Here is a 24,427-nt window from a genome sequence, read left to right on the forward strand (position 1 = left end):
TCCCATTTCTTGTTAAAAACAAGCCTGATTTTGCTCCTCTATTGAGCAGCCACATGCCCCTCCTTGGTCCTGGGTGCAGATGTAAATCTTGCTTGACCTAAGTCAGTTGTGGCGGGCACAGGTCCCTCTGCAGGAACTTGCTCAGGCTTAACCATGTGACACACAGGCCTGGCCAATGGGACCTAGGATGGGGCTTCTGGGAAATCGTTCCCTCCCTCACTGATCAAAAACAGAGATTTCAATCAACAGAGGAGAACACAGTCTCAAATTCATTCACTGGAATGACAATGTGGGAATATGGGGAAAACGACTCCTTGGTGACACTGAGCTGCCAAATTAGCAACTCTGGCACCACCTCCCTCCTGACTTCTCGAGATGCAACAGAATTTTTTCCTGATATTTGAACCACTTCTGGTAGGGCTTTCTCCTACTCAAAGGCCAAAGCATCCTAATTGATATCGACTCAGTCTCAACCTGCAGGCATACAACTCACTGGTCCCCAAATGTGCCACCACATCCTCATTTTCATGTTCTTATTCTGTCCCAAAGCATCCTCCCTCCGCTTCCCCATCCTTACATTCCTGGCTGGCAAATTCTTAGTCGCTCCTGAAGGTCCAGGTTATGTATCACTTTTTCTCCTACAGTTTCTTCAATCTCCAGCTCCGGGCCAACTTAATTGCTCCCTCTTCCATGTCCCCCTAAAATCTCCATTCCAGCACTGTCTTTCCTGAATTTTGTGAGTCGATCTCACGCAAGAACTGTGCTCCTAGTTTTTAGTCCCTAGATTCCTGGGAATCTTTGAATTCCCAGCAAAGGTTTGCAGAAGTAAATCAACATCTTAGGCATTGTCCATGACCTCCAGCCTCACTCAGCAATTCATTCATCCCAATAAAGATTTCCTGTGCATTTAATACTCTGTGTTGGGCACTGTGCATCGCACTAGGGTTATAATGGGAAATAAGACAACTGGCCAAGCCGTCATGAAACTCAACCCTTAGTGGGAAAGAGAGACAAATAAAAATATCATGTGATAAATGCTATGAACAGCTAGAGTCATACCCAGAAGTGGGGCTGCTGGATCGTAAGGTAGTTCCATTTTTTATTTTTTGAGGAACCTCCATACTGTTTTCCATAGTGGCTGCCCCCATGTATATTCCACACCAACATTGTACAAAAAAAGGTTCCCTTTTCTCTACATGCTCCCCAACACTTGTCATCTTTAGTCTTTTTAATCATAGATATCCTCATACCTCACAGGTATGAGGTGATATCTCACTGTGGTTTTGATTTGCATTTCACTAATGATTGGTGATGGTGAGCACTTTTTCATATACCTGCTGGCCATTTGTAGGTCTTCTTTTGAGAAATATCTATTCAGGTCCTCTGTCCAGTTTTTAATCAGTTTACTTGGTTTTTTGCTACTGAGTTGTAGGAGTTCCTCATATATGTTGGAATATGAACCCCTTATCAGATATATGGTTTGCAAATATTTTCTACCATTCCATAGGTTGCCTTTTCATGCTGCTGCCTGTTTCCTTTGCCATCCAGGTGCCTTCTAGCTTGATGCAATCCCACTTGTCTATTTTGGCTTTTGTTGCCTGTGCTTTTGTTTTGTGCCTTTGTTTTGGTGTCATATCCAAAATATCTCGTGCTTAGATATTCGCTTGATTGTGGTGATTATTTCCCAACATATATGTATACCAAAACATCAATTGTACATCTTAAATATATAAAATTTCTATTTGTCAATGACACTTCAATAAAACTCCGTAGGGCAACCTAGGCAGAACATGAGCACAAAGAAGAGATGCTGAACCCAAGCATGGGAAGGCAGGAGATAGCTCCTAGAGGGGTGCTATCCAAGATAATACCCAAAGGTTGAGTAAAAGGAGCTTGGAGAGTATTCCGGGTAGACAGAAGAGCATATATATAAAAGCACAGGGGTGAGAGAGAGGGAATGGAAGCTTTAAAAAGTTCAGCTTAGCCAGAGTGAAAAGGGGGCCAGGAGATAGGTGGAAGGTCATATTGCAAAGCATGTGGCAAAGCCAGAGTAAAGCATTTAGTATTCATCCTAAAGCCAATGGGGAGCCATTTAAAGTTTGAGGCAGGGGAGTGGCACTCTCTAATTTGGTGTGGAGGCATGGTTCGGTTGGACTAGAAGCAGGAATGCTAGTTAGGGGAAAGAGGATGGTGGTGAAGTATTTGAAGGTGAACAGAACAGAAGCACATAGCACATTCATCAGAATCTAGAACACTGCACAGCTGCTAATCACTTCCCCAACCTGGGCAGACACACACACAAACACACACACAAGATTCTACACACTCACACTCTGGTGTTATTCAAGGAAAGTCTGAAGAATCTTACTACATGTTGTGTGACGTAACAGACAAAATTACTTGATCAAATAAGTTTGGGAAATGCTAGGTTAACCAAAGTTAAAGCAGAGGTCTTTATTGCAGGCCATCTCAGAACTTTTAATATGCTACTATGAATTTGCTAAAAAGAAAATATAATAGGTGATGTTTTTCAAATTTGGTTGACTATGGACTTCTTCAGTCTTTCCCATCTCAGGAGATAGGACCTTAATTTATTCAGGTCAAAAAGGCAGGGTCAACCTTGATTCCTCTCTCTTTTCCTCACCCAACACAGTGAGTAAATCAGCAAGTCCTGTAGGCTCAACTTTTAAAAATAAATGCCAAGTGCAACCACTTTTAACCACCTCCATTGCTACCTCCTGGTTCAACCCATATCTATCATCTTTCACCTGGATTGTTTCTATACCTCCTAACTCCACTCCAGGCTTCCACTCCTCCCTATGGTCTGTTTCCACAACAGCATCCAGGGAGATCCTTAGGAAGTGTAAGTTGGATTGTGTCACTTCCCTGCTCAAAACCACCCAGTGGCTTCCTAGCTCTTGCAGAGTAACATCCAAATGCCTTACCATGGCTCCAGGGCATTGTGTGATCCGGCCCCCTGCCCACCCCACGCCTTCTCCCCTGCTTCGTCCACTCTGGGCCACATTCTGTCCTGCTGTTCCTTAGATCCGCCAAGTCACTCAGATCTCAGGGTTCCACACTTACTGTTCCCTCTGCTCACCACACTATCGCTCAAGATCTACACAGGACTTGCTTTTTCTCATCATTCAGGTCACCATGGATAAAGGGACATAGCTCATTTTATAATGTATCTCCCTCAGCTAGAACAGTGCCAGGTACATGGCAGGAGCTCAAAAAGCACTGAATAAATGAATTTATATCTGAAAAGTATGGCACCAAATGACTCACTATTCAGGAGCACACTGGGCTGGATGAATGTGATAAATTTCTTTCTTCTTACCACTTTCCAGATGAGAAACAAAACAAAACAAAAAAAAAACCCTCCAAATAAACAAATAAATAAACAGTCACCATTCTTCCCTTTGGGTGTGCTGAAACTATTTTCTCACATCAGCTTCAGTTCATTTTACAGGGAGAAAAAAGTACAGCCCACCTTCTGCTGGCTAATTCAAAGCTCCAATATTGGCTGACAAATGATGGATGCTACACAATAGCCCTTGTCTGTCTTGTGTCTTCGGCACAGACCTCAAAAAATATTGGAGGAGGAGGAGGAAAGGAGGAAGAACTGATCTACCAGGTCAAAGAGTCTTGCTCCTTAATGCCTGGAAAGCCCACTCCTTGGCCCTAATTGCTGCATGACAACTCTCAATATTCTCCAGGGGCCTTTAAGAGGCCAGCACTGTGCTGAGCCCAGAGGAACACAGAAGAAGACAAAGATAGGATCCTCGAGGAACATACAACCTGGCTCCTGCATAAACCGGAGGTTGAAATTGAAATTCAAATCCTGACAGTCTAATCCTAATCCAAGCACGCTCATTCTGTCTCCTCTGTGGATGATCTCTCGCTAGTCTGGGGGCCTTGGGAAGATGACATACTTTTTGAGACTCAGCTGGTTCATCTATAAAAGAGGGCTATTACTAATCCCTGCTTCAAAGAGTCACTGCAAGAATTCAAAAAGACACACACACATCAATGTGCTCAGCACAGAGTCTGGTACATACTAAGTACCAAAATGGTCAGCTATGAACATTAATAATATGTTGAGTGTCCCTCCCCTAATGCCCCAAGCCTCAGTTCCCACACCTTTAACGTGGTGGTGGTGGGGCTGGGGGAGGGGGTGGTTCATGGGTGGAGGTGGTTGTTTTTTTTTTAATGAAGATTTAACAAGTAGTTCTGTCTTTGCAGCATCTTAGAATCCCCTGGGGAGGATTCAAAGCTACTGACAGTAAGGCTGTCCCCCCAAAGGTTACTCCCAATTATATCATAATCTCTGAGAGTGGAAACCAGGCATCAGTATTTTTTAGTTCCTCGGGTGATTCCAAAGATTAAATGAATTTGTAAGCACATAGTAGATGTTCAACAAATGATCCTTCCTTCCACCTCTCAAATGACTCAGGGGGAAACGAGTCCCTTGTAGGGTCTGAAATCTTTGCCACTTTTATGATTATATGAACAGAAATGACAAAGTTTTTGGAAATCAAAGACGATATAACTTCACAGACCCAAGAGGTTATTCAAATTGTATGCAAATCATCAATTAGTTACACAAGTGCTCTTGTGGCTCTTTAATTATTTTATAGGGCCCAGATGAGGCCCCAGGAAGACTTCAGTTGGACATACCAACATGAAATGATGGCTACAAAGAGAGAAAGTTACTGTCTCAACAACAGATGTTCCCCAAACAAGGCAGCTTACCTGAGTATGACGAAAATGGAGAGACTCTGCGAAGAGGAAAAAGGGCTTGTTTTGGCTCTAATGAAAGAGTAGCTGATCTTTACCTAGGGTTTAATTATCCCAAAGCTAGGCCCTACCTCTTCTTGTTTCAAGAAACACATCTGAAAGGCCCAGTGCAGGGGGGCAGTAAATTATTAATAGCAATCGCACAAGGTGTTTTTACCTTGCTTTTATCTGTGGCTTTGGAGGCACTTTATAAATATTAGCTAATTAAGCCACCCAACAGCTTTGCAAGGAATATATTATTATTCCGATCCTTCAGATGGATGAAACTACCTTTATTAGAAGACAGTGCTAATCCATTATCCCAGAATTAGCCATAGCAGTTGTAACTCAATCAATGACCGCATTAAGAAGGCAGGACTCCCTTGCTCTCTGCATTCATGCATTCATGTAATCATTCATTCATTCATTCATTCATTCATGTAGTCATTCATTCAGCAGCCATTTCTTGAGGGCCTACTATGGGCTCTGGGCTTGGCGGGGAAATGCTAGACTCTGAGGACAAAGATTTTGTCCTAGTCTTAGCTGCATGCTTAGGGCCTAGAACAGTGCCTGGCACACAGTAATTGCTCACTGCATGTTGATTTTAAAATGAAACAAGAATACATGAGCCTGCTACTCAGCTGCTTCTCTTCTTGGCAAATGATCCCATATCCCAGGATCGTCCATAATAGCCCATTCTCCTGCCATCTTCTCTTCCAGCCAGCCTGTTCTACAGGTCTTGTTCCCACTAACCCAGTTCTGTCACGAGGACGGTCTAGACATCAGCACCAGTTTCCCCTAAGCACATGAGGCCTTCACAATCTGCCAAGCAGCCACCCTCCTACCCAATTCACAATGTGCATGAAAATGTGAATCTGGGTTCAAAACCGAACCCCTCTACTTATTTGCTGGGGCTAATTACGACACCTATTTCTCAGGGTTGTTTCGAGGAGTAAATGTAATGCATGAACATGGCTTAGCACAGTGGTGGGCATAGAGAAGCCCTCAGTGAATGTGAATTTGTAATGCCAGTCCTCAATTAGTTGTTCTAACCCAGGGTTAATTTTTCTCCCTAGGTAGGGTTGCCTGATTTGGTGGGGGGGTGGAGGTAGAACAGGATTGCCCAGTATAAGCAATATTAATATTTTTTAGAGAGGAGGGGAGGGGCAGGGAGAATGTTAAGCAGACTCCCTGCTGAGCACAGAGCCTGACAAGGGACTCGATCTCATGACCCTGAGATCACGACCTGAACCAAAATCAAGAGTCAGATGCTTAACCAACTGAGCCATCCAGGTGCCCCACCAATAATAATCTTTTAATATAAGTATGTCCCATGTAATATTTGGGATCTACTTATACTAAACTTTATTGTTTATCTGAAATTCATATTTAACTGGGGCCTTGTGTTTTATCTTACAACCCTACCCCCAGGAAACATTAAGCAATGTCTGGAGCTACAATTGGCACCCAATGGGTAGAGGCCAAGGATGCTACTCAACATCCCACAAGGCACAGAAAAGCCCTAAAGACTTTATTTATTTGAGAGAGAGTGCAGAGCAAGAGAGAGAGAGAGAGAGAGCATGAGTGGGGGGGGAGAGGCAGAGGGAGAGAGAAAAGCAGACTCCCCACTGAGCAGGGAGCCTGATGTGGGGTTTGATCCCAGGACACTGGGATCATGACCTGAGCTGAAGGCAGATGCTTAACCAACTGAGCCACCCAGGCGCCACCCCCTCCCCCCACACACACAGGGCTTTTCTAACCCAAATGTTAACAGTGCTGTGACTGAAAAGCCCTGCAATAAGCAATATCATCATACCAATATTCAAGGGGAAAGGGTTGAATGGGCAGGGCTTTACACCCCTATAATGGGTTGAATTTGGCCCCCAAAAAGATATGCCCAAGACCGACCCCCCTGATACCAGTGAATTTATTTGGAAGTAGGTCTTTGCAGAAGTAATTGACTTAAGGATCTCCAGATGAGATCATCCTGCATCTTCAGTAAGACCTAAATCCAATGACTGGTATTCGTATAAGAGAAAGAAGGGGAGCGCCTGAGTGGCTCAGTCGGTTAAGTGTCTAGCACTCTGGGTTTCAGCTCAGGTCGTGATCTCAGGGTCCTGGATCGAGCCCCAAGTCCAGCTCCCATGCTCAGTGGGGAGTCTGCTTGAGATTCTCTTCCTCTCCCTCTGCCCCCCCCACTCGCATGTACATATGTGAGCTCTCTCGCTCTCTTTCTCTAAAATAAATAAATAAATCTTTTTATTTATTTATTTTTTTAAAGATTTTATTTATTTGAGAGAGAGCATGAGAAGAGAGAGGGTCAGAGGAGAAGCAAACTCCATGCTGAGCAGGGAGCCTGATGTGGGACTCGATCCCGGGACTCTAGGATCATGACCCGAGCTGAAGGCAGTCGCTTAAACAACTGAGCCACCCAGGCACCCTAAATAAAAATTTTTAAAAAGAGAGAGAGAAAGGAGAAGGAAATATGAGGCATAGACAGCGGGCCATGTGAAGGCAGAGGCAGACAGTGCAATAAGGAAGCCCCACCCCAAAGGCATGCCAAGGGTTGCCAGTGGTTATCAAGAGCTAGGAGAGAGGCACGGAACAGATTCTCCCTCTCCAGAGAGAACAAACCCTACAGACACCTTGGTTTCAGACTTCTGGTCTTCAGAACTGTGCAAGAATAAATTCCTGTGGTTTTAAGCCACTGAGTTTTAAATAATTTGTTATGGAAGCCCCAGGAAACTAATACAATCCCGTACAAATTTAAACTCAAGCACCCCCCTTTTCTTTTTCTTTCTTTTTAAAAATTTTAATTATTACGGAATGCCTCAAGCCTATAAAAAAAAAAAAAGGAGAGACTAATATAATGAGCACCACAGACTCATCACCCACCTTGGGAAATGAAGCTTTACATATACTAATGAAGCCCAAAGGCACCCCCAGCCCTGCCCACTCTCTCCCCCAAGAGGCAATCACTCTCCTGAATTTGGTGTTAATCATTCCCCTATGAGCTTTTATACCTTCACTACATATGTATGAATTCCTAAATAACAAATAGAATTCTTTTGCTGGTTTCTAAACTACATAAAAATGGTATCCAAGAACATGTGTCCTTCCTCAGCTTGTATTTTTACTGGACTTCTGGTTTTGAGATACGTGCTGATGTGTGTGGTTCAAATCCACTTCTTTTCATGGTTCCACTCTGCATATTATCACAAATGTCATGATACGGTCTCCTGCGGATAGAACTTTTGGGTGGTTGTTTTTTTCTCTTTTGTTTTCTTTTAGTTTTTTTTCCAATTTTTTGTGGTTGTTATTACAGACAATGCATCAGTGAGCCTTCCTGTTTCCTGGTCTGCATGTGTAAGAATTTCTCTAGGGTTCTGTTTCTCAAAGTGTGGCGTGAGACCGGCTGGTGAATAATGAAATCATTTCAGTGGCGTTGCGGTCAATACTGTGTTTTTTTGTTTTTGTTTTTGACAAAACAGAAGAGAAAAGACTAGGAGCGCATCATATAGCAAGGGTAAGTATTGCTTCATAAAACTTTTGTTTCAATTATAGATAAGCGCATTGTGGGTTGCCATCTAGAATTTATTTCTTACTGGCAGTCAGAGCCCAAAGAAAGTTTAGGAAACAGTTCCCTCGGGCCTTGCTAGTCAAACTGTGGTCCAAGCATCACCAGGGAGCTAGCGAGAAATACAGAATCTCAGGCCCCCACAGGACCTACTGAATCAGAATCTGCATTTGAATAAGGTCCCCGGTACTCTATCTGCCCACTGAAGTTGGAGAACTGGTTCTCTAGGGATATACCAACAAGTGGAATTGCTGGGTCATGGAATGTGCCCGTGTTTATTGAGTTTTACTAAATATTGCAAAAATGCTATCCAGAGTGTTTACACTAAGGGTCTCCTTGACAGATCCACTCTCCATGTTAGAGTTCATAGTAAGATTCCATTTGACCAAAGCATCCTGCAGCCCCAAATTTTGATTTTCATTTTTCAAAAAAATCACAGTCTGGGGTGTCTTGGGTGGCTCAGTTAGTGAAGCATCTGCCTTCAGCTCAGGTCATGATCTCAGGGTCCTGGGATGGAGCCTCACGTTGGGCTCCCTGCTCAGTGGGGAGTCTGCTTCTTCCTCCCCCTCTGCACCCCCCTCCGCTTGTGTTCTCTCTCTCTCTCTCAAATAAATAAAATCTTAAAAAAAAAATCTCAGCCCTCCTTTGCTGCTTTCCTGCAACTCCCTCCTTCTCCACCCCTCCTAGCTTTCTCTCGGGAGTGAGGGAAGCCTGGTATAAACAAGGCCTCCTTCTGGGAGAACAGGGGGCTTCATCCAGAGAGGGAGCAGGGACACTCAGGGAACCACCTGAGATGTTGAAACACCTCGTCCTGGAGAGAGACCAACCCCAGGAGAAGGTAACAGGCTGGCTCTCTGGCAGCTCCTGGCTTTCCTCGGGCTAAAAGAGCCACAGCCCTTTTCAGTGAAGCTGACATTGTTTCCTGGCTACAGCTGCCCTACTCCCGGATGCAAAGTTTAATTTGATTTTTTCACTCGAGTAACCAAAGCATTTCTGATGCATTGCTTTTCATGAGGTCCTGGCACTACATCAGCTGAGACATTTCCTCGAGCCTCCCCTCTCTGCTCCGGGTTGAATTTTCTTTTCCTGGTGCCTGACTTACTTCCTTATGCAGTATCCACTTCCTTATGCAGAGTCAATGCAATAATACGCCCCTACTCTGACAGCTACCACCTACTGAGAGTCTACCGTGGGCCCGATACTGTGCTGAGGACTTCAGCACACCACAGATAGACACTATGATCCTCATTTTACAGCTGAGGTCATCATTCTGAGATGCACACTGTCACACTGATGAAATGGGAATAGGTCCCAGCCACAGTGATTGGTTCAGGTATCAACATAAGACCCAACTTGGTCCAGTGAGACACCATTACGGTATGAACCACTGGAAAAGAGATGGGTTTTGCTGAGCTGGTGACTGGCACCTCATCACTGCTAGAGGCCAACTTGCCATCACTGAATGGCAGAGAACAGAGGAGCTGCCTAAGGGCGAAGCCAGCATGGAAGAAGGCACGGTGGAATGATGGAAAGACACTAGTGATATTATTTAAACTCCTGGATCCAGCTATGCCTAATTCCCCTCACTCAACTTTGCCATTTTGTGAGCCAAAAAGTCTCTTCTCCCCTCAAGCCAGATTGGCCTGGGTTTCTATTACTCGCAACCAGGAAAGTCCTAGTATGCCAGTTCCTATGGCTATTGGATATGATGACATGAGATCATGCTGCGGGGCACTTAGCACAGACCCTGGCACATAGCAAGTGCTCAATAAATGACTCTCTTCGTCATCCCCAGCCTGAACCACCTCATCACCATCAAAATAATTAGCAGAGCAGCGGCCATGACCCTGAGGATGGAGCTGCTGACCTGACCTGGCACATCCACTTACTTCTCCCTCACTGCCTCTCAGCTCCCTCTGCAGAAAACTCCAGTGCCAGATGGCTCGGGGAAGAAGGTGACAGCTGAAAGCTGGTACAGTGCGGGGGGTAGCTGCTCCCTCCCCATATACAGAGAGGCCTTTGGAGGGATGAGAGGTGGGTAGGAAGGAGACAGTGAAAGGCTAAATGAGCCCGAGGGACTTCCGAACCTCCAGACCTCTGGCTGCTGGAGGTTCAGCCTTGGCACGGGCGGGTACCCCAGGCTCCCTGGGCCCGGCGACCTCATGCCAACCTCACCCAGCGAGGCACTGAGACAACCACTCTGGCTTCTCTGCTGCCTGCATCCTTTGCTGAATCACATCCTTGCTCATTTCTGCACAGTGAGTTCTCGGCACGTTGCTGGGGACTGCAAGGGACCCTGTGAGGATGACTACTGTCAGTGACAGCGGAGCCGGGGGCGGGGGGAGGGTGCTTCTTGGTTTCTGCTGCTTGACAGGGACCAGCATGAGAGACCTCTCCCCTGCCCCACCTCCGGCGCACCCATTCCCTCCCTTGCCTTACCTCCTTCACTCCTCCTTCATCTCCTTCCATTGCAGACAGCTGTGGACTGTCCTCGCGAGAGTGGGCACCAGACCCCCTGCATCCCTTTTATAGCCCCCGAGCTTCTGTGTGCATTGCTGCCAAAGTCTCACACCTGTGACCTTCTTCAGAGCACTGTCCATGAAGTACTGGAGCTGCATCCCTGTGAATTCATAAACCCAGGGAAGCCCAACTGCCAATGACTGCTTCATGGGTACATATGGCCAGTTCCCGTGTCTTGAGGTAGGACATAGTCTTTCTTTCTTTTTTTTTTTTTTTTTTTGAAAAATTTTCTGATTTCCTTGAGAGAGAGAGAGCATGAGCAGAGTGAGGGGCAGAGGGAGGAGCAGGCTCTCTGCTGAGCAGGGAGCCCGATGTGGGGCTCCATCCCAGGACTCCGGGATCATGACCCAAGCCGAAGGCAGTCGCTTAACCAACTGAGCCACCCAGGCACCACGAGGTAGGACATATTCTTGAGGCATAAATCATACTCCAGAGCTCCTCACAGGATCTGATTAAGGCTAGGACTTCACCTGAAGTCACACCCTTACTATTACTAGACTCCCTCCCCTTTCCTTAGCCTGCTGCCCTCCACCCCCACTCCCTTACCAGTTTCTTCCATATGCATCTCCTAATCAATTACTTGCACACAAATCCTCATCTCTGGTCTGCTCCTGGGAGAACACAGCCTAAGACACCTGTCTAGCACCCATTCCCTTAGAAGAACTGCCCTCTCCCATTCTTATAGTCCCTGTAGTTTGTTTAAAGCTGATGATCCCATCCCCCCAGCATGACCCGACGGAGGGACATGCCCCAGACCTAGATAATCAGCTTACTTTGTCCACTATAACCTCAGGGATTGGTTTGGGACATGACCCAAGTTGATCCAATAGGATTCAAGACCATGGATTTTGCTATAGCTATCAGGAAAAAGATCTTGTTCCATTGGGTTTGTGAGTAGCACATAAATCTTGAGCTACCCGGGATCAACTTGCCACCAGGAGGAGAGGAACTTCCTGGGAGCAAGGCCAACATGAACGAAAGCAGAGTTGAGAGTGACTGGAATGGGACGAGGGCAAGACATCATAAGAGCACCTGGATCCAGCTATACCTAAAGACCTAATCTATTGATTTTAAGTTTTCTGATGCTCAGAATCTCAATCAGCACCCATCAGCATTAGTAATAACATCTATTTACTGCGCACCAATAGGTGCCAGGCACTATGCTAAATGCCTTCTACAAATCATTTCTAATCCTCATAAGAACACTGTATACGTTATCATTTCCCATTTACAGAAGCAGAAACTGAAGCCCAGAGAGGTGCATCAGCTGTCTGAAAGAAACCAAGAAGCAACTGTCATGTGGCAGAGCTGGGACTTGAAGCCAATTCCCCACAGCCCCTCTACCAAGTAAGTGCTCAATCAATGCTTTTTGGTTTGAATAAACTTGGCTCTCCAACCTCCCCAAAACAGCCAATGTGTGGCACGTAGATGTAGTAGTTTGGGCTGCCTAACAGCGGAGGTCACCGTGTTCATAAAACCATGCCCATAACATTGAACTAGGCACATCTTTCTATCCCAAAAGCATCTCCCCAAACACTCCCCTCAGCACCCGTTTGTCCACCCTGGAGGTTGAGCCACTCCTTGACTCTCAAATGCTGTTGGTTCCCCACACAACCCCTATGAAATAAGAACCATTATATCCCCATTCTTCAGATAAGGACACTGGGGCTCAGGGAGATGAAGTTACTTGTTCCAGATCGTGAAGGGGCTTTAGCAGAAATCAAGACCCTGGGGAAAAGAGACTCGGTGGGACTGTATCTCCTCCTATCCATGCTCAAAGAAAAGGGAACAGTAAATGCTTGCTGCATGCATGAATGAATGAGGGAGTGAATGAAGGAGGATGGAAGGAGAAACAAACATGTACTTTCCTACTTTCAGTATTTTTAAGAAGGTGAAAGATGGTCGTGACTGATGAGAAATAATCCTTTCAACCTATAGCTTCCTCACTTGAAGCTCTAAGGAAAGGGCCGGCGCTGGCTTGGTGTGGGAGCCAAGAGAATTAAGATCTGACTGTGCCTTTATTTCCACAACATCCCACTTAATGATGGAATGGAAAAACCAAAGGCCTTCAGGTAGATCTGGGGTTAAATCCATAATCTGCCAATTAGCTGTGTGACCTTGAGCAAATCACTTGGCCTCTCTGAGCCATTTATCTCATCCATAAAAAGAGGCAATTCACAGATGCACCTCCCAGGGTTGATAAGTTGCACACTGGAGGCATTCGTTAAATACCAGCCGCCACCCCCTGCCTTAGCCCCCTGAGAATTTAAGACAGCAATGACTAGGACCCTTTCCAGACGAAAAGAACGAATATTGCCAAAGCTGTTTCACGTAATAGCCTCCAGCTGCCTCCCTGGGGAACTGGCGGCTTAAATGGGACACTACCTATGAAACGCTTTGAGGGACTTGGAAGAAAAGGGGCGAGAGATCTGGAGGGTTATTATTACACACGGAAACGAGAGAGCCGGAGCCCACACACGCCTCTCTTATAATCAAACTGACATTGAGGTTTACAGTGCATTGAACACTGCGTTCCAGTCCAGGGAGCTAAAAATGGAAATCTGTGAAAACAGCAGCTGGGTTAAAAAGAGAGCAGGTCTGGTGTGGGATGAGTGGGCTCCCCGGTGCCGAGAGCAGAAAGGATGCCAGGCCCTCGCCACCCGGGCTGAGGCAGCAGCGGGCCTCCTGCAGGCTGGGACACACTCTCCACCTGCCACGGACCTCCGAGTGGGCCCGAGAACCCACGGCCTTGCAGGACTCTGGTAAAGAGTCAAGCCAGGGCTGCAGCCTCTCCTCGTGCAAGATACTTCACCTCCCTGGGCCTCAGTTTCCCCATCTTCAAAGTGGAAATATTCTGAGGACTGTTGTGAGGGTTTAATTAGTTCATAAGCGAAGGTGCTTCACAGAGTGCCTCGTGTACAGTAAGCTTTACTGGATGTGAGCGTATACTGCTGTGGGCCTTGTTCATCCTCCTAGGCCCACCTGGATCGTCCGCTCCCCCGAGTCTCACTTATTTCTTCCTCACTAAATCTTATCCATGCTATAAGCCTAAGTTCAATTCCATGTTCTGATAAAACCATACATGTGCTCGGAAAGTCATTCATTCATTCATCGGGCACCAACGATGGGCCAGGGCTGTCCCAGATCCTGAGTCTACAGCCATGAACAAAACAGACAAGAGTCCCTGCCCTCTTGAACTTCTATTTTAGTGCCTTGTTATAGTCTTCTAATTATATTAGTATAATTACATAACAATGAACATTTTTAAGTGTGTCCCTGTACATCTTAGAATCAGCTCATGTAGTACGAAGAGAATCCCTGCATGATGCTTCAAATCTGCAAATCTTCCCGCACAACAGGCTGCTGAGCTGCTGCAGGGCAGGAGGCGCCCCAGCCCTCTCCCCGAACCACCGAACTGCTCCCTGTCCTGGAGGGAAAGGAAATCTGGCTGCCTTGAGTCGAGGAACCGCACCACTCATATCTCACACTTCTCTCCCCACCTCTCCCCCGAACACCAGCTTCTGCTAAAACAATCCTTTGTACAAGCTTGCCTCTCTGCCTTCCTGTCCCCCATCACTCTGCACCTCAGGTGACATTTCGGCAGCCCGATCAGCCCTGCCCAGATCTCTCCCCAGAGGAAAGAGGCTGTTTTTGGTGTCTGGCGGTGCCTGGCACAGGTGTGTGTCCTTTGATGGAGTTGGCCTTGGGGACCTGAGGGCAGATGTTCTAAATGAACAGCACCCAACTGCTAGTGATCAGCGTGGCCTTTTCTGCTCACAGCCCCCGCAGCCCTCGGGGAAAAGGAGTCTACGCTCTACTCACGCAGGAGGGGAGACTGGGAAGCCCAAGATCTGATGACAGAGGCAAAGGCGTGTCAGAGCCCATGAACCTCAAGCCTCTTCAAGGGGGGTATTCTTCATCCTCACGCGCAACCTAACAGAAGCCGTGCAACAGAGGATCAGAGCTCACAGACTGTGGAGTATCATTACCCTCCATGAAACTCACTTTCCCTGTCTGCAAAGCGGAACCAAACCTTACAGCTTGTCCTGAGAGACAATGAATACTGGTCGTGGTGGTATTCTGTAGCCATCATCTGCTAACTGTGTGACCAATCCTCTCTGCGCCTCCGTTTCTTCATCTGCAACATGGGTTGCACAGTAGAACTTTCCTCAGAGATTTGTTGTGAAATAAGTGAGTGAGGTCAGTAAGAAATGTGGGTTTGAAGAAGGATTAAATAGAGTGACCAAGCCTCCTGGTTTGCTCACATCCGACCGGTGGGAGCTCTTGGGAAAATCGCCAGCAAACCAAGGCAAGCTGGTCACTCAAGGCTTCGATGAGTGAGTGCAGTGGCTGGCGCCTAGTAAGATTTGATAAGCATGAAGGAGCTCAACGCGTGATGCTCAAACCAATGAGCTCAGAATCTAGAAGCTCCCAGATGGTTCTCACGTGCAGCCGAGGTTCAGAACCACGCCTGGAGAAAGACAAAACCCCTCTACTCCATGGTTCTCAACCCTACCTGCAGATTGGAATTACCCAGGGTACTTCAAAAAATCCCCATGCAGGGCCCCCAGCCCAGACTAAAGAAATGACAAGCCCTGGTGTGGAGTGGGGCATCATCATTTTTCCCAAGTCCCCTGCCTGAACCCAGTGTGCAGGCGGGGATGGGGACCCCTGCTTTAAAACAAAGCAGTCTCCCACCCACGGGAAGAGTCCTTCCATGCCTACAGGGTCACTTTGGGGGGCTAGTTATTTAACCAAGGATGTTATGAGCATTAAAAGAGAGAAAGTGGCAGCAAGCAAGAAGCTCTGTAAGGGGTGGGCATAGGACTATTTGCTTTATCAGCACAACAAGATCATCCAGGAGCCCAGACTCTGGAGCCTGCCTGGCTTCCAATTCCAGCCCTGCCACTTTCTAAGTGTGTGGGGTTGAGAAAGCGACTCTGCCTCAGTGTCCTCATCCGTAGAATAAGGAGGTTAAATTCTTGCCTCATGGTGCAAGGAGAACCCTCTTACATTGTTGGTGGGAATGCAAGCTGGTGCAGGCACTCTGGAAAATGTGGAGGTTCCTCAGCACATTAAAAGTAGAACTACCCTATGACCCAGCAACTGCACTGCTAGGTATTTGTTCAAAGGATATAAAACTAGTGATTCGAAGGGGGCACATGCACCCTTATGTTTATAGCAACAATGTCCACAATAGGCAAAATATGCAAAGAGCTGAGATGTCCATCGACAGATGAATGGATAAAGAAGATGTACTATATGGATACAATGGAATATTACTCAGCCATCAAAAGGAATGAAATCTTGCCATTTGCAAAAATGTGGATGGAACTATAGGGTATTATGCTAAGTGAAATGAGTCAGCCAGAGAAAGACAAATACCATATGATTTCACTCATGTGGAATTTAAGAAACAAAACAGATGAACATAGGGGAAGGGATGGAAAAATAAGATAAAAACAGAGGGAGGCAAACCATAAGAGACTCTTAACTCTAGGAAACAAACTGAGGGGAGGCGGGTGGGAGGATGGGGTAATTGAGTGATGGGCATTACGGAGGGCACTTGAAGTAATGAGCACTGGATGTTAGATGGAACTGATGAATCACTAAATTCTACCCCTGAAACTAATAATACACTACGTGTTGACTAAATTGAATTTAAATAAAAAATTTTTAAAAAATTCTTGCTTCGCCATCGAAAGGAATGAGATCTTGCCATTTGCAATGACGTGGATGGAACTGGAGGGTGTTATGCTGAGTGAAATAAGTCAATCAGAGAAAGACGTGTATCCTATGACCTCACTCATATGAGGACTTCTTAATCTCAGGAAACAAACTGAGGGTTGCTGGAGTGGTGGGGGGTGGGAGGGATGGGGTGGCTGGGTGATAGACATTGGGGAGGGTATGTGCTATGGTGAGCGCTGTGAATTGTGCAAGACTGTTGAATCACAGATCTGTACTTCTGAAACAAATAATGCAATATATGTTAAGAAAAAAAAAGAAGAAGATAGCAGGAGGGGAAGAATGAAGGAGAGTAAGTCGGAGGGGGAGACGAACCATGAGAGACGATGGACTCTGAAAAACAAACTGAGGGTTCTACAGGGGAGGGGGTTGGGGGGATGGGTTAGCCTGGTGATGGGTATTAAAGAGGGCACGTTCTGCATGGAGCACTGGGTGTTATGCACAAACAATGAATCATGGAACACTACATCAAAGACTAATGATATAATGTATGGTGATTAACATAACAATAAAAAATTTAAAGTAAAAAAACCATTCTTGCTTCATGGGGTTGTTATGAATTTTAAAGGAGTGAAGGTGGGTGGGCACCGAAAAAGGACTGAATCAGTGAGGTAAGGTGTATTACTATTCCTCATCACACATGAATGAACCCATTTTGCAGATGAGAAAACTGAGGTTTAAAGGGCTTGTCCAAGTTCACCCAGCTACAACAAGCACTAGGGCCAGCATCTGGCAGGTCTGGATCGCTTGCTTCTTCTCACAGTGTTCTACACCCTGGCCGCACGCCTTCCTTCTCCCTGGTCCCCTGTCTGTCCCCTGTGTTCTTCCCACCAATCTCAAAATTTCAAGTTCTGGGCCCTGCAGCCATAGGGAGACACACCACACTAATCACCAAAATGAATTTTAAGTTGAAGGTGCAAACAAAAACGGGGTCCCCGCAGCCAGGTGAGTTTTCCAGGTGAGAGGCTCAGAGCCTATCTCACCACCTTGCCCTTCCCTGTGGAGAATCCAGACCCCATGGATTCCTGATGACCATACATGCCAGGCCTGATGTAAGGGCTTCACACATATTACTCAATTAATCCCCCACAGCAACTCAATAAGGTAGGTTGCGGTAGTATCCCCATTTCGCAGGCGAGCACACTGAGACTCATGGAGAATTAAGAAGCCCACTGCAGGAGCCCATTAGCTCTGACTCTGGAGCCATGTTCTTAACCTTGTCCTGTCTCCAAAGGCAACCAAGAATCAGTCCTCAGTGGACAGGGAGGCAAGGATGCAAGTCAGAAAGAGAGTGGGTGTCGACTGTGTGGGTTTTTGTTGGTTTTTGTTTTGTCTTTTTGTTTCTTTTGTTTTGTTTTCACTAGCTCCATAAAGAAACCCTGGGGCCAAGAGTAAAAGGGACAAGAAACAGTTTCAACACAACACAAAGAAGAGCTTTCCAATCTTCAGGACAGCCCTTAAAAAGAAAGGTTGCCTTGGCCTTTAAAAGCACGTTGGAATTATTATGTGTAGTTAGCCCCAGGGAGGTGGGAGTAGTAGCCCTAAAAAGCCAGCTTAAAACTTCTAAAAGCTCTGAGCTCTGGGAAAATTATATAATTCAGTTTTTAAAAATCCAGAAAATAAGCATAAAGAATGCCAACAAATGCTTTCTTTGAAATATCAAATTATCTGTCTCAACAACAAGAAAAATGGGAGGACCCTCCCACCCTCACCCCTAGAGACTGCTGTTGGAATAATCTAGTGGGAGGAAGTGGGGACATCTTTATTTCCTATTCCACAGAGACATCCCCCCTGGTTGACTTTTGGACAATGAACATGTACTACTTTTGCAGACAAAATAATATAAAAATTATTTTAAATGGTTTCAAAGGGTACTCATGATAGGGGAATATCTATGATGTCATGGTAAGTGAAAAATGGCAAACTTCACAATGTAACCTTTTTTCTTTATTTTTATTTTTATATACTTAAACATTAATAGTAGTTGGTGGGTGGTTTTTATTTTCTCCTTTATGCTTTCCAATATTTTTTTCCCCCACAATCCACATGCATCAGCTGGCTAATAAAAAATAAAGGTGTTTTTGAAAAGGAGATGATTCTAGCCAAGGACTGAGCTTCCATGGCTACAAAGCTTCATGCAGAGGCAGGGAGGGAGGGTGAGGGGTTCTGCCTGGGAAGAGGTTGGAGATTTGAGCTCACAGAGTCCCTGTTGCTAGGGTTCTGAGGTTTACAGAACCTGAACAGCCAGGCCAATGATGGGTGTACCGATCCAAAAATGGAATGACACAAGAGGAACTGGAAAATGAAAAAGACGTTGAGTTTGACATGATCTCACACATCCATACAACTGGAGGTTATAGACCTAGGAATCAGAGAAAACAGCAGGAGCTGGAAAGTTAAATTTGGGGATTTCCTTAAAGTGATCAGTGTAGCTACACAGAGAGAAAAGTCCTCAGCAAGAGAGTCCTGCCTGGCATTTCTCAACCTTGCATCTTAGCATTGACTGTGTCAAGTAAGTCAAAACTTCTAGGCGTGGGGTCTGTGCATCAGCATTTTTTAAATAGACATTTTAAAGAACAGTTTCAGGTTCACAAGCAAAAGTAAGCAAAAAGTACAGAGTTTCCACATATGCCACACATATACACAGGGCGACCGCTACCATCAACGTCCCCCACCAGAGTGGTACATTTGTGACAGTCGGTGAATCAACACTGACATATCATTATCACCCAAAGTACACAGCTTCCATTAGGGTTCACTCTTGGTATTGCACATTCTAGGTTTTGACAAATGTATAAAGACATGCACCTCAGATTCAATGCAATCCCTATAGAAATACCAATAGCATTTTTCACAGAACTAAAACAAAGAATCCTGAAATTTGTATGGAACCACAAAAATCCCCCGAATAACCAAAGCAATCCTGAGAAAGAACAAAGCTGAAGGTATCTATCACACTCCCAGATTTCACTATACTACAAAGCTATGGTAATCCAAACAGCATGGTCCAAAACAAAAACACAAACAAAAAACCAGTAGGGTACCGGCACAATAGCAAACATACAAATCAATGGAACAGGACAGAGAGCCCAGAAATAAACCCACACTTATATTGTCAATTGACCCATGACTAAGAAGACAAGAGTATACAATGGGGAAAAGACAGTCTCTTCAACAAATGGTGTTGGGAAAACTGGTCAGCAACATGCAAAAGAATGAAACTGATCACTTTCTTACACCATACACAGAAATAAACTCAAAATGGATTAAAGACTTAAATACGAGACCTGGAACTATAAATCTCCTAGAAGAAAACATAGGCAGTAAGCTCTTTTGCATCAGTCTTACCAATATTTTTTTAGATCTATCTCTGTAGGCAATAACTACACAAGTAAAAAGTTTAAAACAGGACTACATCGGGATGACTGGCTGGCTCACTCCATACAGCATGCGACTCTTAATCTTGGGGTCATGAGTTCAAGCCCCACACTGGGCGGGGAGCCTACTTTAAAAAAATAATAATAATTAACTAATCAATTAATAAGAAAAATGGGACTACATCAAACTAAAACACTTTTGCACAGCAAAGGAAACCATCAACAAAATGAAAAGGCAACCTACTGATATCAGAGAAGATATTTGTAAATGATATATCCGGTAAAGGGTTAACATCCAAAATATATAAAGAACTCATACAATTCAATACCAAAAAAACAAGCAATCCAATTAAAAATGGGCAGAGGACCTGAATAGACATTTTTTCAAAGACAACATATAGATGGCAAAGAGGCACATGAAAACATGTTCATCATCACTCACCATCAGGGAAATGCAAATCAAAACCACAACGAGATATTACCTCACACCTGTCAGGGTGGCTATTATCAAAAGATAAGAAATAACAAGTGTTGGCAAGGGTGCGGGGAAAAGGGGACTCTTGTGCACTGTCAGCAGGAATGTAAATTGGTGCAGCTACTATGCAAAACAGTATGGAGGTTCCTTTAATTCCACTTAGAGGATCCAGCAATTCCACTTCTGGGTATTTATCTGAAGAAACAGGAAACACCAATTTGAAAAGACATATGCACCCCTGTGTTCATCACAGCATTATTCACAATAGCCAAGATATGGCAGCAACTTAAGTGTCTGTCAATAGATGAATGGATAAAGAAGATGTAGAGGTATATACATATATACACACAATGGAATATTACTGAGTCATAAAATGAGTAATATGGATGGATATGGCTAGGATGATGTTAAGTGAAATCAGTCAGAGAGAGAAAGACAATTACTGTATGATTTCACTTATATGTGGAATCTAAAAAGCAAAACAAAGGAACAAACAAAACAAAACAGAAGCAGATTCATAGATACAGAGAACAAACTGATGGCTGCTGGAGGGGAGCAGGGGTAGAGGGATGGACAAATAGATGAAAGAAATTAGAGGTACAATCTTCCAGTTATAAAGTAAATAAGACATGGGGATGTAATGTGCAGCACAGGGAACATAGCAATATTGTAAAAACTCTGTAAGGTGACAGATGGCAACTATACTTATCATAGTGATCATTTCATAATGCATATAAATATTAAATCACTATGTTGTATACCTGAAACTAATACAATATTATACGTCAATTATACTTCAATAAAAAAGGAAAGCCACATATCCACCATTGTAGTCTCACCTAGAATAGTCTCCCTGCCCTAAAACTAGGGGCATCAGTATTTTTTTGAAACGCCCCAGGTGATTCTAAGGTCCAGCCAGGCTTGAGAAGCACAGGTGTGGCCATCAAGAAGAATGATAAGCATGAAACCTTGAAGAGCACTTGCTCTTGGCAGAGAAGAAGTGAGGTTTTTTTAAAAGATTTTATTTATTTATTTGAGAGAGAGAGAAAGCATGAGGGGGTAGGGGCAGAGGGAGAAGCAGACTCCCAGCTCAGCAAGGAGCCCCATGTGCGACTCCATCCTGGGACTCTGGGATCATGACCTGGGCTGAAGGCAGACGCTTAACTGACTGAGCCACCCACAGGCCCAGAAGAAGTGAGTTTTGAAGGAGAAAGATGAATAAAGGTTATAGAGATGGCAGAACAGTGTCATGAAAAGCAGGGAAAGAATTTTGCAAAGGAAAAGACAGAACGTGAAGGAAATTGAATGAAGAAAATTGAGAAGCAAGGAGAAGGAAAATGGAGAGTTGCATTTGCAAGATCTTCAGTGGCCTTTGAAAGTTTGGAAGCAACAGAATAATGTGGGAGGGGAGGAGTGTGGACACAAATTTACAAGGGTGGTGGGGGGGCTGAGTGGGCAGTGAAATGGAGGCTGCAAAAATTTTTTTAAGAAAAGACAACATGGGAATAAAGTAGCCAAAAAGGAGAGAATTTCACGGAAAGGATCTTTTATTTTTTAAGGATATATATATATATCTGAAAAAGATTGCAGACAAAGAATCTGTGAAGAGCGGCCAGAAATCAGGATGAATTCTGGATAAGACCTTGGAAGGCAGTGCCTACTGGTAAGAACACAGGACAGGTAGGTTCACTTATAGGAAAAAACCCTACTCATCTGCAAACGAGAGAAGACCTTCAGGCAGTTAGGAGAGGCTGGGACCCAATGTTGCCCAAAACCCCATTGCTGGCACAGGGATCCATAATCAGGAGGGGACTCAAAACCCAGAGCTGCTCCCTGAGAAGCGAAGGGTTTGAAGTACATGTCAGGCACCCCAACTTTGCAGACCTGCAGCTGAGGGACAAGTCCCCAAAACATCTAGCTTTGAAAGTTGACATCCCTTAGACCAAGACTACAGGGATCTGAGAATGGGCTGGTGAACCCATTGCCCCAGACCCAGCACACAGGAAGCCAATGGAGAGGTGCCCAGACTTTCTGTGATGAGGCTCATTTGCTCATCTCAAAGTGGTGGCCTGAGGGGCAGGCATCTGATTTTGCACATACCTAGGGGCCTGCTGGCTGGTGGGCACCATCTTTGGCTCTGCCTCTGCCATGCTCCAGAGCCAACAGCTCCCAGGCAGAGCTTTTATGTGCATCCAGTGCCCTGGTATTTGTGCCTGCCCAAGGGACACCCCTTTATCACCTGGCTTTGGAGGCCAGAGAAGCTTGCCAGCCTAGGTCCCACGGGACTGTAACAATCAGGGACATTCCTTGGCAGTCTACCTCCCCCAGAGCACTGCAAAGAAAGCAGACAAACACACCCCCAGTCTTTCAGAGAGAGAAGCCTATTTGCTTGTGCAGGAACTTTGGCCTGAGGGCTGGGCTACTGGTCTGGCACACAGCTAGGAGCCTGTGGAGGGGCTCTCAGGGAACAGAGGTTGACGGACACAGTCTTTGTGCTCTCTTTCTGCCTCACTCCACTAGCTGGTATCTCCTGGAAAGGCATTTTATACCCTTGTGTGGTGCCCCAATTTTTGTATCTATTGCTAGGGGACACCTCTACATCACCTGGTTCTGGTGGCCCATGGGGCTTAAGGACCTGTATATATCTGCATACCTTAAAAGCTGCTGCCTGATGGTCTGACTTCTAATCAGCCTGAGTCCAGGTGCAGACTGAGATCCTGCTCTTTGGGGCACTGACATGTCTTGGCACACCCTCGACTACTGGGAGCTATAAAAATAAAAAAAAAAGCCTACTTGGACAATCACACAGGTTTGAGAGATAACCAAGGGCTAGGGCAGAGTTGAATGAGAAGGTTCATATCCTACACGAGGCCACCCCTTCAAGACTGGATAAGGTGGCTGTTTTATCTAATGCATAGACACCAACACTGAGAGTCAAGCAAAACGAAGAAACAGAGGAGTATGTTCCAAACAAAAGAACAAAAAAACTTTAATTAAACAAAGATAACCGGGGCACCTGGGTGGCTCAGTCATTAAGCGTCTGCCTTCGGCTCAGGTTATGATCCCAGGGTCCTGGGATTGAGCCCCACATCGCGCTCCCTGCGCCACAGGAGGCCTGCTTCTCTCTCTCCCACTCCCCCTGCTTATGTTCCTGCTCTCGCTGTCTCTCTCTCTGTCAAATGAATAAATAAAATCTTTAAAAAAAATGTTATAAACAAAGAAAACCAATTTACCTGATAGAGTTCAAGGTGATGGTCAGAAAGATGCTCACCTGCATGATCGTGAGCTGGTGATATAACCTCTCAGAGCCCCGGTTTTCTCATCTTTACTAAATGGACGTGACAGTCTCTACTCACAGGACTGCTTGAAGAACTACGTAAGAGACACAAAGCATGAAGCATAGCGGCTGGCATGTGGTAGTTACAATTAATGGTCTGGCCATTAAGCACAGACAGAGGCAACCCGCAGTGTGGGTTAGATTGTTTCAGAGGGATGTATGAGTCTCCTGTTGCTGCTATAACAAATTATCACATACTTAGTGGCTTAAAACAACTCAAATGTGTTATCTGACAGTTGTGGAGATCAGAAGTACAAACTGAGTTTTACAGGACTAAATTCTAGGTGTCAGCAGAGCTTTGTTCCTTCTGGAGGTGCTGGCTTCTAGAAACTGCCCACATTCCTTGGCTTATGGCCCCTTTTTCCATCTTCAAAAACAGCAGTATAGCATCTTCAAACCTCTGTCTCTCTCTCTGACCTTTACTTCCACCCCCACATTGCCTTCTCTGACTTACCTGTCCCCCTCTTACAAGGACCCTTGAGGTTATATTGGGCCCACCCAGATGATCCGGTACAATCCTCCATTCTCAAGATCCTTAACTTTACCTTACTGCAAAGTCTTTTTTGCCATCTAAGGTAACATTTACAGGTTTCTGGGATTAGGATGTGGATATCCTT

The 24,427-nt window shown here is 45.2% G+C and overlaps 1 protein-coding gene and 1 long non-coding RNA gene across 2 annotated transcripts in view; one reads left to right on the forward strand and one right to left on the reverse strand.

Annotated features, from left to right (window-relative positions):
* Positions 1–24,427, reverse strand: part of SUDS3 (SDS3 homolog, SIN3A corepressor complex component) — a 169,630-nt gene that overhangs the window by 36,027 nt on the left and 109,176 nt on the right. The gene's annotated exons all lie outside the window — the stretch shown is intronic.
* Positions 10,744–15,413, forward strand: LOC141370624 (uncharacterized). Its single transcript, XR_012374816.1, has 3 exons — positions 10,744–11,056; positions 12,111–12,223; positions 14,236–15,413. It is a non-coding gene; the product is annotated as an uncharacterized lncRNA (long non-coding RNA).

Source organism: Callorhinus ursinus, unplaced genomic scaffold, assembly GCF_003265705.2.
Source record: "Callorhinus ursinus isolate GAN/ISIS: 27379988/994484 unplaced genomic scaffold, GSC_fseal_2.0 scaffold41, whole genome shotgun sequence".
Lineage (NCBI taxonomy): Eukaryota > Metazoa > Chordata > Mammalia > Carnivora > Otariidae > Callorhinus > Callorhinus ursinus.